Genomic DNA, 19,910 nt, shown 5'->3' on the forward strand with positions numbered 1-19,910 from the left:
CTCTTATGTGTGGGAGGCTCCGCCCCCACTATTGCCTCACTTCCTGCCTGCCACGCCCGTGCTCTACATCCCTCTGGGTGAACTCGCGCGAGAGAGAACAGCGTGATCAGACAGAAGCCGGGTAACCCGGAAGAGACTGCTCCACCGCACGTGCGCCAATCTCTGTCAGCGCAGGACTTCAGCGGGAATGATCCGTTCTGCTCTCCCTCGCACCCCACGCAAACTAGCCTACCTGCCGCCATCCCCCCTGCTCCTTAAAAAGAAATGTTGGGCGCGGGGACCCCAGCCTCCGGACGCCAGCGTGGGCCGGTCTTAGGCAAAGGGCAGGGAGACTCGCAGTCCTGATAGCGTGACACTTCCATATTCATGAGGCTGACTGCACAAGAGAAAAAAGGTCATCTGGGACCAAAAACTCAGTCTCTGGGACGCTGTCGGCAGCCCCTTGCTACACCTCTGGCCAAAAATAATAACGAGCTCCTACAAGGAGCTAGGAGAAAAGAGAGAACCCAAAAAAAGACGCCGGCGGGCTGCTCAAGGGTGAGTATTTATTGATTAATTAATGGGTGGGTTCTATAATTAGGAGAGGGAGGGGCCTATCCGAAGAGTATTGACATGGAGAGGACTGGGGAAAGAATTTGACACCTATTGACTTCAAAGAGTTTTGCAAATTTTTGCAGTGAAGCAAAATGGGACAGATTCTCTCATCACTAGTCCTCAGTACATGCCATCAGTGCATTGACGGTATGAAAATGACATAATACACAGTGATGTGTTCAGGGCCAGGCCTAGCTGACCGGGCACCCTAGGCAACCCAGCCAGCTACCTCGCTCCCCACACCCGTGTGTATGTGTGAGTATGCATGATGATGTCACATGGGGGCCCCAGTAAAACAGGGGTGAACAGCAGAGTGAAGGGGGAGCAGAGGAGAAGAGAGAGGAAAGCTATCACGGACTAGGGGGTAGGCAGAAGACCCTTTAATATGTACCTGTCCAGCACCCCTCTGTTTTTGCACCCTAGGCAGGTGCCTCTTCTGCCTACCTCTAGTTCAGACCCTGGATGTAATTTGCCATGGGTCAAGCAGGTCAACCAGTTACTCCCTACCCCTCACCCCCTCCTCCACTGCTGGATTTAATCAGAAAGTATCCAGTGATGGCAGGTGAGAGTATTTTCCTTCCTTTTCCTGGTGAAAAAAAATCGCTCATCACTATGGATCATCCTAAAATTTGCAGTTTCAGACGATTACATGTTTCCAAATATGGCCACCTTTACAGGTCAACAAAAATTCTTCGTACAGCACCTTGTCGTTTAAAAATGCCTTTATTCACAATTTCATGGCAAACCTGGTCAGCAACGTTTCAGGCCGATGTGGCCTTTTATCAAGCTTGCTGACCAGGTTTGCCATGAAATTGTGAATAAAGGCATTTTTAAACGACAAGGTGCTGTAGGAAGAATTTTTGTCTGGCTGTTCCTGGTGGATGATGGACCACTGATGGTACGTGCACCTGGCTATTGAGAATAGAGAGTTAACTTGAGCTGACTCTAATTAGTTACTATCACCTTTACAGGTCTCCACACAAGCTATTTTACCCTGGCCACCACCAATAAGGACAATCTTTCCAGTGTTTGTAGCACAGCCATATATCTGACCTTGCCCTTCAGGTTTACACAGCAATCTACAAAAGAATGTTCTGTAGCACCTCTAAGTGTAGGGAAGCTATGCAGAAGTAGTACAGCACTTTTACAGCAAATAGTATCCGCATTTGCCTGAAAATATTAATAGGCACCTGACTAACCAGACATTCTTACAAAATCAGATGAAAGTCCAAACTGTAATCTAGAACGTCCATTTTACTTCATTTAGTGCCACACGGAGTTGAAGAGGTCTTACAGGAGTCACAGCTGACCTCACTTTTACTTCTCACGAGTCTGTTGTGTAGACACGGGAGCATGAATTCATTTCAGTTTGAGTGATGTGTTCACATTGCACAGCTTTGGAACATGGGAAACTGCCCTTGAAGCTTATTTCCAAGCTGTTACTATCGCAGTGTTTTCTTGCACGTCACACCAGTTAATTCTGCTTTAGCCTTTCCATGTACCATAAATGCCATCTCTTCTTCCCCACCCTCATTTGTAGTAAAACCTCACTGTGTATTTTGCTACTGCAGGGGCATGCTTGTGAAGTCAGCAGTCAGCAAATATTGATCCTGTACAGCCAATCACCGTGATTTATGGAGCCAGAAGGTAAACATTGACCTTAGCAGAGCCAAACTCAATATTTACCTTTAAGGACAATCCATCCTAGTATTCTCTCAGCAGAAGTCAATACCTGCTCTGCTACCTACTCTGCATTTCCAGTTAAACAGGTTCCTCTCTGGAGACTGCATTTCTAGCTTTTGATCTAACATTCCACTTACAGAAACAATATACATATAGACTAATAATGAATATCACAGCAAATAACCATCTATCACTTCACTTGATAGCAAATGGGTTAATAGAAACAAAGACGAATACTGTTCGCTTTACAACTGTTTTAATTTTCAATACAAGAGCCTGAAAGCCAATGGCTCACCAAGGTTAGGGTTATAGCAATGTCATGTGTGTGAATATACAGCCAAATATTGTGCCTTAGAGCTGTGGATAAAACAATACATGTATAGTAATTATGTGAGGCCTATGAGTAAGTATGTCTATTTATATTGTTCTAAAATAATGCAGTTGTACATATAGCAAGGTTATTGTATCCTTGAAACAAATACTTCCTGCGTGGTAAATAGATATCCCTAAGGATCAGTGCATTTGCAGAACAATCAGCTTTAGAGTTGATATTTCTGACAACTGCAATAAACAATGTGGTTGGGAGGATTGTACGCAAAAGTTCACATTATCCTATAGGAAGAGCAAATGCAGAAATGTGGGTACTGGGAAAAACACACACATATAAATGTAAAAAAAATCTATTCATGGCTCATATCTATATCAATAGGCTACAATTTTCCTTATATGCTACCTGCCACAAAGCAGGGGTAAGACTTAGTTCTGTAACGTATTGCAAGCTTTAGTACTGGCAGTTCACGTGGGGTATAATAACATAATAACATAATAACACAGTAACAAAGTAAGTTAGGTTAAAAAAAGACACACATCCATCAAATTCAACCTTTTTAGTCTATATACAGTATAACCTGCCTAACTGCTAGTTGATCCAGAGAAAGGCAAAAAAAAAACATTTAAAGCCTCTTCAATTTGCCTCAGAGGGGGAAAAAAACTCCAAAGGGCAAACTCACTAAGATGCGAAGTTGCGCCAGGCGCAACTTCGCCGCATTTCGCCAGCGCTCCGCAAATTCACTAAAATCCGAAGTTGCGCTCAGGGGTAGCGTAAGGTTGCGAATTTGCGCTAGCGTTGATTCGCTATGTAAAGCGAAGTGGAGGAACACGTATCAGCACTACAAATGCCTAGAAAACCTTCAAATCAGCAAATAAAAATTTTATTTTGCCCTACACATGTGCCCACTGTCTAGGTAAGTTGCCATGAGTCAGGAAATGTAGGGGGGAAGGAGGGGAGCCCCGAAAATGTTTTCGATCTTTTTCAGCCTATCACCCATAATGTAGAAAACACGCCAGCGTTTTTTGGGACTTAGAAAAAATTTTGACTTTTTTTCAAACAATCCCTATCTACTCTATTGCGCTTTGCCAGGTCTGAGGTGGCGAAGGAAGTCTAGCGTAAAAGGTAGCGTTCAGTACACTGCGCAAGTTAGTGAATTTGCGTAGTTACATCGCTAGCGAAAATTCGCCAGGCGAAGTAACACTAGCGAAACTACGCCAGCGTTCGTTAGTGAATTTGCGCAGTAATGAAAATGCCAAACGCTAGCGAATTAACGCTAGCGTTCGGCGCTTCGGCGCTTAGTGAATTTGCCCCCAAGATGGCAATCAGACTCTGAATCAACTTGTACTATGAGCTTTCTCCCATAACCCTGTATTCCCTCCTTTTCTAAAAAGTCATCCAACCCCTTCTTAAAGCTATCTAATACATTAGTCTGCATGACTGATTCAGGGTCAAGAATTCCACATCTTCATATCTTTCACTATAAAAAAAACCCTTGCGAATATTTAGCCAGGATCCTCATTTCTTCTAATCGGAATGGGTGACCTTGTGTCATATCCCCCTTTAAGCGCCTCTTCTCCAGAGTGAACAACCCCAACATGGCCAGTCTTTCCTCATAGCTAAGATTTTCCATACCTTTTACCAGCTTAGTTGCCCTTCTCTGTACCCTCTCTAATACAATAATGTCCTGTTTGAGTGATGGAGACCAAAACTGTACGGCATATTCTAGATGGGGCCTTACCAGTGCTCTGTACAGTATTAGAATGACCACCTCCTACCGTGAATCAATTCCCCTTTTAATACAGCTCAAGACCTTATTTGCCCTTGATGCTGCTGACTGGCATTGCTTGCTACAGTCAAGTTTATTATCTACAAGGACTCCAAAGTAATTTTCCTTTATGGATTTATCTAGTGCAGTCACATTAAAGGTATAAGTGGCTTGAAAATTTTTACATCCCAGGTGCATGACTTTACATTAATCAACATTGAGTATCATTTGACACTTGGCTGCCCAGATTGCCAGTTTGTCAAGATCCTGATCCTGGTATGGAATTTATTGAGCTGTATAGTTTTGTGTCATCTGCAAACACTGATACATTACTTCCCCTAAGTCATTAATGAACAAGTTAAATAAAAGTGGACCCAATACTGAGCCCTGGGGGACCCCACTAAGAACCTTACTCCAAGTAGAGAATGTCCCATTAACAACCAACCTCTGTACCCGATCCTGTAGCCGGTTTCCTATCCATGTGCAAACGACTCCAATAAGCTCAACAGACCTTAATTTAGTAAGCAGTCGTTTATGGGGCACGGTATCAAACGCTTTGGCAAAATCCAAATAGATAACATCTACTGCCTCCCCACTGTCCAGGATCTTACTTACCTCATAATAAGCAAATTTGTCTGACATGACCTATCCTTCATAAAGCCATGCTGATTGCTGCTCATAATGCCATTCACTAAAACAAAATATTGAATGTGATCCCTTAAAAAGCCTTCAAATAATTTGCCCACCACAAATGTCAAACTTACTGGACTATACTTGCAAGGCTAAGATCTTAATTCCTTTATAAATATTTAATGACACCAGCTTTCCTCCAATCCATAGGTACCATCCATACCAGATGAATGTGAATATGAGAAAAACAAAAATAGAGGCCGGTCTAAAATGGAACTAAGCTCTCTTAAAACCCGGGGATGTATGCCATCTGGCTCTGGTGCCTTGTTTACATTAATTCTTACTAAAGCTTTATCAATGATATCCTGAGCCAGCCACTGACTAGATTGAACTGAGCCAACAGTGCAGCTATGAGGTGGGCCTGGGAACGCTGACTCCTCTATTGTGTACACTACAACCATATATTCTGTATTAATACCAAGGAGCCATAATCTACTGGCATGCCCATTTGCTGAGCCCAATGCTGGAGATAGCTGACTCAGAAATAAATAGGAAATTCACCAGCACACAAGACTTGCGTGGTGAACTCTTGTCTACCTCTTGCTACTTTAATGCGGAAGTGCTTTCTGCAAGGAAAGCAAGGGCTCGCCCTGCAAACACAAGTCTAATGTTCCGGTGAATTTTCTATTCCACATGATTTGGAAGGTTGCCGAATACTCCATCACTGTCCACCAAGTCTATCTAGTGGTAGTTTGAATATCTGGACAGAAAGAGTCCTGCTAGATAGATTCTCAATCTGGGACTAAGTTGCACATGTAGCCCTAGCCTTACAGTAAACTGGATATCATATAAGCCCATGAGTAAATTAAACAAAATAACAGTTACACTTTCATTCCCTAATCAGTCAGGGGCACCTATACCATATTTATCTCTGATCCAAAGTTGGAAATACAAAATATACTGTAGATCCTGAAAACTCCATACTATTCATTGCTCATCAAAACACCTGCAATACTTAAAAGGCCACAGGCTGTACATCCTCAATAGCAAACAAAAGGCCATTTCTAATATTAGCAAGGACATTTTATGGAAAGAGCCTCCCTAGGCTAGAAACTCAGAGTAAATATTTGATCTCTTCCTTCCCTTACATCAAAATCACACACTTAACCAACCAAACAATTATATCTGTATATCTAAAACCTAACCCTGCAACCAACCATTGTTAAATGATTTATTTGAGTCTAAGAGCTCAGCATACACTACAAGGACAATACGACTGTCTAGCCAAAAACTGTTCTTACTGGGGGGCCATATATGCAATAACAGGCGCAAAGTTTGATTCATTCACAAATATTGTTGCAGTATTATTCTGCATTCTTCCGTCATTGCATTTATTTCTTTTTCTAAATCATTAACTCATTTGTCCCAAGGCTCCCCACCAATGTGAAAAGGTTTACTGAAAACATATTCTGTCAATACAATACCCTTTCAGCCTTGTTCTCAATGGCATTCTCAATCCTCCCTCCCCATGCAGTAAGATACCTATTGATTCCATTGTCGATACAAACACCTGAGTATTGACCAAGCAGGGACTTAAGGGTCAACAAACTACTGTCATCTGAAGGCCAACGACATAGGAATTGATGAGATTGAGAGCACTGACGGAACGATCATCCCAGTGGATGAAGCAAAGCAGCTCAATTTATTTGGCACCCTGTCAATATTCTGTAGTCTTGGGACTGTGAAGAACTTGTATGTGTCTGTGACAACAATGAAAACAAAGTGATAGCTCAGAAAGAATAGGAATAGGCCATTAAAGGCCCAGTCCTCAAACATGTAATGACCAATGACCAAGGACATGGTTGCACGGTTGACATGGTAACATGGACAGATGTATGTAAACATATGTATATATAGATATTCAGTATGTATATGTTGTACATTTTATGGCTTTGCAGAAATGAGAATTTGTGTAACCCACACAGGCCCACCCAAGGCTGCCATACACTTCTCGACCTGACATCACTACTTTAATACAGCTTGATCTCCAAAAAGAAGGATATATGACCTATTAAGAGTGGACAGAACTGGCTTTACTTTACTTTACTTTAGAGGGTACTAACAATATTACACAGGGTGACTTTCCTGCTTTAATGAGAGGGAAATAATGTGCAAGATACAAATGAGCAGCAGTAGTGACACCCTTGACATGGATAGATCTTCTAAGCAAGACTCATCTATCACTGGGAAGATCAATGCGGCTCTGTTTCGCTAGTTGGCTATGTGATCAAAAACAGCCCGACTGTCAATTCATTAGGGTGCGACATTCCAAAAAAATTTAAAAAAAAACAAACAAAAAAAACACTGCAGGAATGTTAGCAGTGAATTCCTGGCATTACCCCATGGAGGATCTTTAGTAGAAATTAGGGAAAGAACGTAACATTTTGCTTTAGGTAGGAACAGTACTGGAGCAACTACCATATCTGTAAATGAGCAGGTGCCATAAAATAATATTGTGTATGCCTCCTCGTGTGATATATCCTGTAGTCCTTAGCCTGCTTTAAACTATCGAGTCAATTCAGCTATGCTTATTCTTAAAATCTAGCCACACAACTACTGTATATATATATATAGAGAGAGAGAGTGAGAGAGAGACAGAGAGAGAGCAAAGAAATTCACACACATAGGTCTTTTGTGATGAAAAAAATGGGTTTATTCAATGTTCCGGCTCTTAGACTCGAGCCGTCATCAGGAAGGGCCGAAACGTTGAATAAACCCATTTTTTTTCATCACAAAAGACCTATGGGTGCGGATTTCTTTGCTCTATTGATATATGCAGGGCTGGAACTAGGGGTAGGCAGAGTAGGCACGTGCCTAGGGCGAAAAGCTGGGGGGGCGCCAGGCACGTACCTGCTGTGTCGCCTACCCCATGTCCGGTCCCGTCTCTCCCCGACTGTGGCTGGATTTTTTTGCGCAAATGCGCATGCACGCACAATATTTCACGCATGCGCACTCAATTGCAGTTGCACTTGAGAGCATTTTCGAGCATGCGCAATCAAGAGTGCCCTCAGCCGGCGCCATGGCTGGCCAGGTTGCCTAGGGCGCCTGGCCAGGTTGGCCCGGGTCTGGATATTTGTTTCAGCACCTAGGCATTTCCATTGTTTTCTGAGTGCACCTATCCAGTAGTTTATATATATATATAATTCCATAGTAGTAAGCACTCACAGCACACCAGTTGTAAAATGTATAATGAAGAGTAGAATTCTTAATAAATCAGATGACAGTTAAGTGTAGGACTGGCCATACCAGGGATGACTTTGACTTAGTTGGCCAGAATGTAAATGACCACCTATTGTGCCTTGATAACAATCTGTACAGATGATTTATTGAGAATCCAGCAATTTTTATTTATTTTATTTATCTACAGGATCATTTTGCTTGTGCAAGAGTATTTTTTGTATGCAAAATTGTCTCCAATAAAAGAAAAGAGGGTAAAATGTTTTTTTTTTTACCTGCCTGTAAATCTTTAAACCGGTCCTCATTGCATTCTATTGTAAATCAATCTTTACAGAGCAAGCTGTCTTGCATCTACTAAGTGCTTCCTTGTATACAGCAATTTCCTTCCATGTCATTACTATTCAGAGGCTCATTTGCACAAAAGGAGTAAATAAAACTGTCAGCAGATCCCTTTGCCTGAAATTTCCTTTTATATATCTTCTTTTCATTCTAGGTTATTGGAAGCTGTGATTCTGCAGGCAGCTAGCAATTCATATTCTCTACATCTACATGATATTCTGGTTTGCTTCACACCATGGTTGCGTTTTTTTACCAGCTATTCCTTGCAAGTGATTTTTATAAATTACAATGGGTAAATATTATTGCTGATCACATATTGTATGTGCCATAAATAAATCTCGCATTCAATATCCTTTTGGTCATTTTTAATAAATCATTGGTCTATGAAGCTGTACTGATCCATAAGAGTGTCCCTTGTTGCTCCAGAATGCTTTAACTTGGGGAGAACAATCGGTCTCCAAGTTCTAAGTAGTAATCATGTCCGGAATAAACCCCAAGCTCCCCAGACCTGATGAAAATATTTGATAGTTGCGTTCAAGTCAACTTAAAAGCTATTTCTGTGTAATGCATGGCGTGCAATTAGAAAGCTATACAGCCATCTGCTGAAATTGGGCAAAGCAATGAATTGAGTTCTGCAATGTGTATCAACCTAATATTGCAATGGAGGTCACTGCTGCTTTGCAGAACTAAGTTCCTGGGTTCAGTTCTGACAAGAGAACTACCTCAAGTTTGGAGGTTGATTGTTCTCCTAAGTTTATGTGGTTTTCCTCTAGGTGCTCTATCCACAATTTACCTTGTTTTGTGTATCAGAGCTAGCAAAGTGAAGAATAGCCATAACTCTGATAAATAAGTTAAATCTTTATCATATATCTTTATTTCATGTGCATCTAAAAACATTTGCAGCACACAGTGCCTGATGCATTTCAAGCACTTCTACTTTAGTTATAGGTAGGTGCCGAGGCGTTTCAGGGTTTGTGTGCTGCTAATATTTTTAGATGTGTGTGGCTGGGGGGATCATGGATAAAGAAGGCTGAGTTTTATGGGTGTAAAGGTGACTGTGCACTTAATTCTGAATCCTGATGAATGGACGGTGTGCCCCCCAAAAACGTTGATACTATTGGCAATATAATAAAAGGGGTAAGTTCCCCAACTGCAAAAATTGAGTGTGTGCGGATCCATAACAATTTTGCTGTTGCTCAGGAACTTTGCGGAGCCTACACAACCAATGTATTTTTGTGGAGCATTTTCAATGCAATACGTCAGCTGTGGTGATTTTTGAGTTGTGATCCCTTTCTTGTTCTTGGGTGTATACCTATTAATATATAAAAAATTCCAGCATTTACCTTACTACTAAGGGTTAATAAAATGAAAGTGGCTGACCCCTCCATAAACTCACATAAACTATATATACCCATATCTATATTAATTGTAGATTTTAGTATCACATTAGTCTTTGATATTATGTCTGTCCAAGAAATCATCCAAGCCATTCTTAAAGACATTAACAGAATCAGCATCACAACATCACCCGGCAGTGTATTCCACAACCTCACTGTCCTGACTGTGAAGAACCCCCTACGTTGCTTCAAATGAAAGTTCTTTTCCTCTAGTCTAAAGGGGTGGCCTCTGGTACGGTGATCCACTTTATGGGTAAAAAGGTCCCCTGCTATTTGTCTATAATGTCCTCTAATGTACTTGTAAAGTGTAATCATGTCCCCTCGCAAGCGCCAACAACCCCAACCTTGACAGTCTACCCTCATAATTTGTCTTCCATCCCTCTAACCAGTTTAGTTGCACTTAGTCTCTGCACTCTCTCCAGCTCATTTATATCCCTCTTAAGGACTGGAGTCCAAAACTGCACTGCATACTCCAGATGAGGCCTCACCAGGGACCTATAAAGAGGCAAAACTATATTTTCACCATTTAATGCCCTTTTTTATGCAATACAGAACTTTATTTACTTAGTAGCCACAGAATGACACTGCCCAGAATTAGACAACTTGTTATCCACAAAAACCTCTAGATCCTTCTCAGTTAAGGAAATGCCCAATACACTGCCATTTAGTGTATAACTGTAACGATCTGTTACCTGGGATCCCGGAGGAGGACAGCTGGTCCTAGGCGGACAGATGGCAACTGGAATTCCTCTACGGATCCGGTCTTCACCGACGCCCTTTTGGGGCCCCGGACTTTCTGCGGCGGAGTCAGCAAAGGAGCCAAGCGAGTTAGCCAAAAGCAAAGTATCCAGGGATCAGGCAAAGGCGTAGTCAATTACAGGCAGTGGTCGGTTTCAGGAAGCAGAGAAGCGAAGTACCAAGGGATAAGGCAAAAGCGTCGTCAAGTTCAAGCAGTGGTCGGTCCAGGCAGCGAAGGTACAAGGTTGAATTAACAGGCCAAGGGTCGAATAAACAGGAAAGCAGGCAAACGGGGCTTGAGCAGGAACTGTGGAAACAGAAGCCAGCTTGGGCAATGTGAGGAGGAAGAGGAAGGTATTTAAGGGGACAGGAACCAATCAGGAGCAGGCTGAGGAAGACAGACAGATCAGGGACCAATAGGAAGCCAGGCGCCCAATTTAGAGGTCATAGCTCCTAAGTGTTTTGGCGGGAGCGTCCATTTTGGCATGCACCGGTGTTTATGCGCCGGCACCTAAGTTGACACGATCCAGCATTTATGCGCTGGCGCGCTGCCGGTGTTGCAATAACTTGCATTCATATTAGTTTTGCAAAAGTGCTTGCAGTAAAACAACCTCTTTCTCCACTCCTGCCATATTTGTATAGCCACCGTGCTGTTCCATCCAGAATAGTTTGGAGGGAGTCGTGCACTTGACCTTCTCTGTATGGGGTTTGGAATAGCGAATAGCAATACGAATAGAAAATAGGAATAGTTAGCAGAGTGTTTTAATGGTGGGGGGTCATACCCTTGATGTCCATCACCTACCCCATGTGTGGGCTAGAGATAAATAAATTAATATCTGTCCCAATAAGCCCTAAAACATAACTGCTACTTCTGGCAAGGAAGGAAGAGGTCATAATTCTGGTCTTGCATTGCATTTGCTCTCCAGCACCTGAGGTGGAGGAAATTTAAATCAACCTATACCCTGACCTTGCTATACCTTCAAAGTAGTTCCCTGCTCAAAAGATAAATAGGAGCTGGCTTAAGCAGACGAAGCAATAATAAATTGCTCTCATGCTCAGTCCAAGATACAAAATACTATTACAGGTATCAGACCTACAGTATTATCCAGAATGCTGAGGATCTGGGGGCTTTCGGATAAGGGATCTTTCTGTACTTTGGATTTTCATACCTTGAGTCTACTAGAAAATCATGTATACGTTAAATGAACCCAATAGTCTGGTTTTGAGTCCAATAAGGATTAATTATATAGAGTTTCGATCAAGCACAAGGTACTGTTTTATTATTACAGAGAAAACAGGAAATCATTTTTAAAAATTTGACTTATTTGATTATAATGAAGTTTATGGGAGACATAATTCAGAGCTTTCTGGATAACGGGTTTCCGGGAAAAGAATCCCATACCAGTATTGATTTTAATTTTAGAATCAGCCTCCCTTTAAATAATTATCAGTCTACCAATTGTTATATATGTGGATGCACATCAAAAGTATATATATATATATATATATATATATATATATATATATATATATATATATATATATATATATATATATATATATGTATATTTATTGGAATAACTTATTTAGTGGCAATTAATGCAATAAAGTGAAGCAGTGCTATTACCAAAATTAGTAGTTGTATCGCTATAGCCCTCTAATGATAGAATCAGATAAAAATTTAACATTATGGGTTGTTAACAGACAGATAAATGTAACAAATTGTAGTAATGATCTAAGGATTGATCAACACTAACGGCAGATAGGCCGTTTTTTAAGTATGTTTTTACTAATTTTGGTAATAGCACTGCTTCACTTTATTACATTAATTGCACGAAGCACAAAAATAACTTTATTCCAATATATATAGTAGATACAAAGTGCACCCGGAAACCTTAAATATTTTAACACTTGTAACTTTAACACTTGGGATTTTAACTCTTGAATTCTTAACACTGACATTGTAATTTTGGCACTAATTAATATGCGTATTTTTAATGATGATTGATGTTACTTCCTGTTGATGGATCTGTGTACTTTTAATACACTTTTGAATTTTTCACCAAGAAACTCAGTGTTGCTGGTCATTCCTTTATTATATATATATATATATATATATATATATATATATATATATATATATATATATATATATATATATATATATATATATATATATATATATATTGTAACAAAAAACCACACTCACAGGACTTTAAAAAAAGCCGCAAAGGCTGTGATTTATTGATCCGACGTTTCGGCTACAACTCTAGCCGTCCTCAGGAAGAAACAAACCAAACAGATGTGTGATCAAATTTATTTTAAGATCACATTTAAGATCACACATCTGTTTGGTTTGTTTCTTCCTGAGGACGGCTAGAGTTGTAGCCGAACGTCGGATCAATAAATCACAGCCTTTGCGGCTTTTTTTAAAGTCCTGTGAGTGCGGTTTTTTGTTACAATATATTACTATTTGTTTACCAGCACCTGGGCAGTTACTGACAGGGAAGGTGTGCACCTCTTTGAACTTTTATATATATATATATATATATATATATATATATATATATATATATATATATATATATATATATATATATATATATATATATTTTAGGGATGCACCGAATCCACTATTTTGGTTTCGGCCGAACCCCCGAAATCCTTTGTGAAAGTTTCGGCCGAATACCGAACCGAATCCAAACCCTAATTTGCATATGCAAATTAGGGGTGGGAAGGGGAAACATTTTTTATTTCCTTGTTGTGGTACAAAAAGTCACGATTTCCCTCCCCACCCCTAATTTACATATGCAAATTAGGATTCGGATTTGGTTCAGACAAGCAGAAGGATTTGTCCGAATCTGAATCCTGCTGAAAAAGCCCGAATCCTGGCCGAATCCCGAACCGAATCCTGGATTCGGTGCATCCCTAATGCATATAATATATATATCCTTGGTAGACACAAAAGCGTTAGGCCTTGGTTCTTAATTTTGGAAAATAAAATGTAAGCTTTTAACCTTTGACCATCTGACTTCGGCTCTACTACTTTGTGGGACCAGGCTTGTGTCAGCCTTCTTTGATGTTTCTTGGTGTTTGCTCCATCTGCTGAAGGCCGAGGGTGCACCCGTGCCCACCGTACACAATGGTAAGCTCATTTTATGTACTCAATACATTACATACACTGGTTCTTTATTTGTATACCTATGGTCATAATTATGTTGGAATCAAAGTTTAGAAACTTGTTTCAGCCAATCATCCAAGACCTTTTTACCTTTTGACTCTAATCCATAAACACCAAGACAAGCTGTTTAATCTTCTCGCCTGTGAAGAGGAAAATCACAACCCATCAGGATTCTGTAACGCAAGCAGCCAGCACCCCTAATTCTTCTGGTAAAGCATAAAATCATTCTTCCACTGATCTCACTTGTGGTCAGGCCTTAGAATAGGACCATCCGTCAATGCGCTGATTTGGTTCAGCAGGTGTTGGCTGTGCAATCGTTCATTCCTGGCTAATCTGCTAGCGGCTGTCAAGGGTTATAGAGTATATATTGAGTTTGTGTCAGCCTGGGATGACCAATAGCTCCCAGCCGCGGAATGTGCTCTGACAGTGATGATATTACTGAATTAAACTGGGTGATGGATGCTCCAGAGCCTGGCAAACAAAGAGACCTTGAACTATCTTTAAAAAAAAAAAAAAATAGCCGATCCATTTTACTTCACGTAGCCACCCTTAAATAATAACAACATAAATATATATAGGAGCAGGCAGGTCTGGATAGAAGAGGATAAATTGTGACAGACCATAGAAAGCATAAAAACATAATTAACACAAATGTCTGAAAAGCTAAAGGACATTTCTTTAGTAACAATGGAATATGCCGCAGCTCTTGTGTGGATGATGGGAATTCTGGGAGTTGTAGTTCAATAACATCTGGAAGGTTGCAGATTTGCTGGTTTACTGTCAGAATCAGCCGCACGTGTTCAATAGCTAGTTGATATACTGTTGTTACCAATGTAATCTTATAGGGGAAATTCACAAACATAGATGCAGCTATCTGCTTAGCATCTAGCAACACTTTTTTCTATTCTATCTATAATATCGGTTAAATAGATCAATAAAGGTACAGAGGGGCAGAGGAGATCAAAGTGAGAGCAGCAAAAGATCAACAGCAGGGCAAGATGGCAACAGTAATGTTTCATGTAAGTGTTGGGCTCTACTATATTCAAGAAAAACTAAGGATAGCCTTATTACAACTTATAGCAAATGGAATGGCTTTAAGTTACTACACTGGTGCAAAGTTCCACCTAAATATATAGTTATAAGTGCAAAGAATACACCAGCACCACATACCACCTCAGCCTGGCAGGGCTGGTAGATCTACTGTAGCTTTCCATGAGCTGCAGATTGTTGGCCCTATTTGGTTATGCTGGGCAGAGTGTTGGAATGGGGGTGATTTGTAAAACAATTATTGTGGTTCTTTGTTTTGAAAATCATTGAACATGTTAGAATAATTATTATGAACAAACAGCCAGAAACCATTAAAGTGGGTCACAACAGTACTCTGAAGCTTTATATTAATATTAAGGGCCTTCTGGGTTCCCAAGAATTTTAAACATAATGCCCGACATCCATGATGTAAGAATTAGAACATTTTAGTCAATGCCCTATTCTATGTATAACTGTATCCAACATCGGCCCTAACCACAGTACCTCTTGGTTATCTCCACCTCTTTTCTTGTCTGCTGATCTAGAACATTCCATGTAGAGCAATCATTTTGTGAGGTTTCTCCAGGTCCAATTCAGATGTCTGCTTTTCTTTAGGTACAGTACATGAGGATTGAGACAACATACTATTTTCCATCCAATATTCACTATGCCATTGTTAAATCTGTCCCATCATTACCGTGTTCTTTGGATATCCAGGGAAAGTGAAAATTGAGGTTATGACAGCTTGTCCAGAGATGGGTAACTCTCTGGAGGAAAGTTGGACTCATTAAGTGATCGGCCAGACTCCAAAAGGAACACTTTTACGTTAACCCCTTCACCCGCTAACAATGTGATTGGCAACATGTATTTTTCCTGTTAACTCCGTATAACCGACCTTGTGATATATGTTAACACACCATCAGCTCAAAAGAGCATAATTAGCAAACTGGAAAAATGCATATTAAAAGCAATGTTTTTTTATATACCATAAGGTATCTAAACAGACGGCACTTGTGTGCTGGATACTGATTTTTAAGATTTATTTAATGCAGAGCAAAGCAGTTATTTCCAAGAAGCTGACTTCAGTACTTACTGCTCATTAGTGACTTACAGTTATGGGTAGCTCCAATACAGCTACATCTCCCTTAATCTGTAGGATAAATGGGCATGCTCTGTATTTTTATTTATGTGTGTGTGTATATATATATATATATATATATATATATATATATATATTCCAAAATTAGTGAAAAATATGGCAAACTGCATCTGAAATTGCCCTTGCATTTGCGGAAGTAAACTTATCTTTTGTTATTATCGAATGGTGCACAAACAGCAGCAGTGCCTTACTTCATGGCTGGTTCAGATTATCAAAATCCACATTTTTCTATTTTATTTTAAAAAACTAGAATCCACAATTTGACCTTATTGATTGATTGATTTAATCAGATCAGGGAATAATCAACTCGTGCGATATTATTCAGATTTTTGCCCGAAAAGCCCAAAATAGTCAGATTTTCAGGCTTATTCTAGCTCAGACAACAGAAGCTTCCAAATAGGATAGGGACCTCTTCAATTAACTTATATACAACCTTGGTAGGTCTGAGCAAATTTTGGATTCAGACTTTTTGCAGCATCAGGCTTCAATAAATCCTTAAAATGAATTCTAATCTTGCCCCAAAAAGCCAGACTTTTTGTTTCATGCATGGCAGAATCAATAATTCTTTATCTTATATCTTTATACATTTACATTACTGCTGCCCTGAGATGATCGCTCTATGTCCACCCTTTGATATCTATGCCACTTTAAAACTGTACAGCTTTGCCATATGTATATATTTCACATTGATTCCTTCTTAAAGGGATACTTTTTCAACCTAATCAGTGTTCACCTCCATCCCCCACCTTTACCCCTACAATGAACTGAGCAAATTATCAACAAGAATAACAGCATTAACTCATAGGGGGTTATTTATCAAGGTCCGAATATATCTCAATATCGGCTGCTACAAATTCCGATCTTAACTGCTTGGGTTTTTAACGCTTATTTATTATAACATTTTCCCGAAAATTACCTTTGCAGGAAAAGCTCAGATTTTCACAATTTTTTACGTGAATTTTCCCTGAAAACTCCAAATTTTTTTGAGTTTTTACCCGAAAGCTCTGAAAACATCGTGAAATTGCCCGAAACCCCCGACAAAACCAAAAATCAATGGGACTGTTCCCATTGACTTTTATGCTAACTCAACAGGTTTGAGATGCCGTGTTTTTATATTCAGGCTTTTTAGCCCTCTGGGTTTAATAAATTCTGAAAGATTTGTGATTTTTTTTTAGCCTATTATAACACAAAAAAATCACAAATTTTTCAGATTTCGGGGAATTTCGGGTATTCGGAGCATAGTAAATAACCCCCTTAAACTCTTTACATGTATGCCAATGGACATGAGGTTAAAGCTGGCCAGACACATTTTTCTTTACGCACAAGATTTTTCTTTACTTCTTATACTTATTTCAGTGTGATCCAACAAAATTGTTGTGTAAGGTTGGTGTGCACCAAACAATTGTACATCTGGGGATCTTTCTTCCAACATTGGTGAGAAAATTGATTGGACAAGTTTAAAAACTTTTGTCTTTAAATGATGAAATTTGTGTGGAGCAGTGCTTTGATGACAAAATGATGACATAGCGGGCCAAAAGAAAAAGGAATCACAAAGATATATAAGTTCATTTTTAACTTTTTTTTTTTTGACATGTTGTACTGGCTCTCTGCCTTGAATCCATAAAGAGACTCATTTTCACAAACGTTCGGTAAATAAAATACAAATGTTTTGCAATGAAAGCTTCAAGCCAAATGAAGGATTCACATAAGAATGGTCAGCTAGAAAACAGTGTATACGAAACAAATATGTCACTTCTTCATCCAGGTTGGACTTCAACAAGATGATATCACTTGAAATTGTTGTTTTCATTGATGGACAAATCGCACTTTTAAATTATCCTTTCATGATAAGCTCATTGTACGATAATGAAAAAGTCTTTTAACAATCTACATGTCTATGGACACCCTAAGCTGAAGTCAGGCTCTTTTTATATTGTCTATGACATTGGATGGCTTCTTATTGATTGGTGCCCATTGCAACCTTTTTTTTTTTTTTTTTATAACAAGTCTGATATGCCTACAGTATATGGCCATTTCCATAACCATTAGTCCCATTTTTTCAGACTGTCCTAATGTGCAGATCTAAAAAAGGAGTGGGACTTTATGGAAAATAGGCAGAGTTTGAGGAAAATCAGGCCTAAACTAGGAATGGTTGGAGTGGGAAAGAGCTACATGTTTTGGGAATGTTGGGATTTATACATTTGTTTGGTAAGATGCCAAGCCATTATAAAAACAAAAGCCTATAGTCTAAAGCAGTGATCCTCAACTGCTGGTTGCTTTCCAACCCCTTGGATGTTGCTCCCAGTAGCCCTAAACCAGGTGCTTATTTTTAAATTCCAGGCTTGGAGGGAAGTTTTGCTTGCATAAAATCCAGGTGTACTGCCAAACAGAACCTCCTGAAGGCTGTCAGTCCACATAGGGATACCGAATAGCCAATCACAGCCCTTATTTGGCACAAACAGGAACTTTCATGATTGTGTTGCTCCCCAAGTCCTGAACCTATCCCCTCCTAAGGAGGCAATAGAGGAGGAGGACCATGTCTGTTTGTTAAAGGGACAGAAAGAGCATCATTCTGGTGTATTGGTTCACAAAGAGTAGGCCAAAAGTCCATGTTTAGTGAGACACACAGTTACTCAGCTGAGTGGATCCAATCAGTACACTGTTTGCACTGTAGGCACTATAAACATATTATTTTTGGCAGCTGAGTACTTGAGCCTGTTAAGACTTTCATTACCTGTTTTTATATAAATGATACATAGCATTGAGAGAAAACCATTCCAATTATATTGTTCTTAACTCTAAGAGGTGTTTCTTTTGCTGATAAATATAGTTCCTCAGGAGAGTTTATCTGGGTTTTCCACTCACTGGTAATGAACAGAGATTCTCCTTGACCCCCTCCACATCCTAAATGCACATCCCCAACTGTCAGAAACAAAACATCTGGCTGGTCATTACTGTAATATTTATAACCCACTCATTTATTATTATTTTTTTTTGCTCTCATGACTACATTTCTCAGTCAGTTTGACACCGAAACAATCTATAATTGCCTAGTTTATGCACATATGAAGCCAGGAACAGGAAAGCACGTTAAGGAAAATCAATCATTTAAAATCACAGAGTGACATTTTGGCACTGGTTCTCCTTAGCTTCGCTCCCTTCAGCATAGAAAATGACGAGAAGTAATTTGTCTTCACGAACGCTCATGGTGTCTCCAGCAGACTTAAGGATAGGGATCTCAGTAGGGATGGGAGATTTTTTTCACCTTGTTTCGCCACAAAAATGACGCCTATAGACTTGTATGGTGTCGTGCTTCAAAAAAAAAAAAACGCGCATCAAAATATATTTGCCGGCAGCGAATTTTTGGAGAAACGAAACGGGTCAAATTTGCCCATCTCTAGATATCAGGAATGGAGGCCTTGGACTGCTCAGATTCTGCAGTAGATAAGGAGATATAGGAAGGCATGGGGGCCGATTCACTAAGCTCGAGTGAAGGATTCGAATGAAAAAAATTCGAATTTCGAAGTATTTTTTGGGTACTTCGACCATCGAATTGGTTAAATTCGTTCGAATTTGAACGAAATCGAACGAATCGAAGTAAAAATCGTTCGACTATTCGACCATTCGATAGTCGAAGTACTTTCCCTTAAAAAAAACTTCGACCCCCTACTTCGGCAGCTAAAAGCTACCGAAGTCAATGTTAGCCTATGGGGAAGGTCCCCATAGGTTTGCTAACCTTTTTTTGATCGAAGGATTTTCCTTCGATCGTCGGATTAAAATCGTTCGAATCGTTCGATTGATCGATCGATCGCAGGATTAGCGCTAAATCC

Source organism: Xenopus laevis, chromosome 3S, assembly GCF_017654675.1.
Source record: "Xenopus laevis strain J_2021 chromosome 3S, Xenopus_laevis_v10.1, whole genome shotgun sequence".
Taxonomy (NCBI): Eukaryota; Metazoa; Chordata; class Amphibia; order Anura; family Pipidae; genus Xenopus; species Xenopus laevis.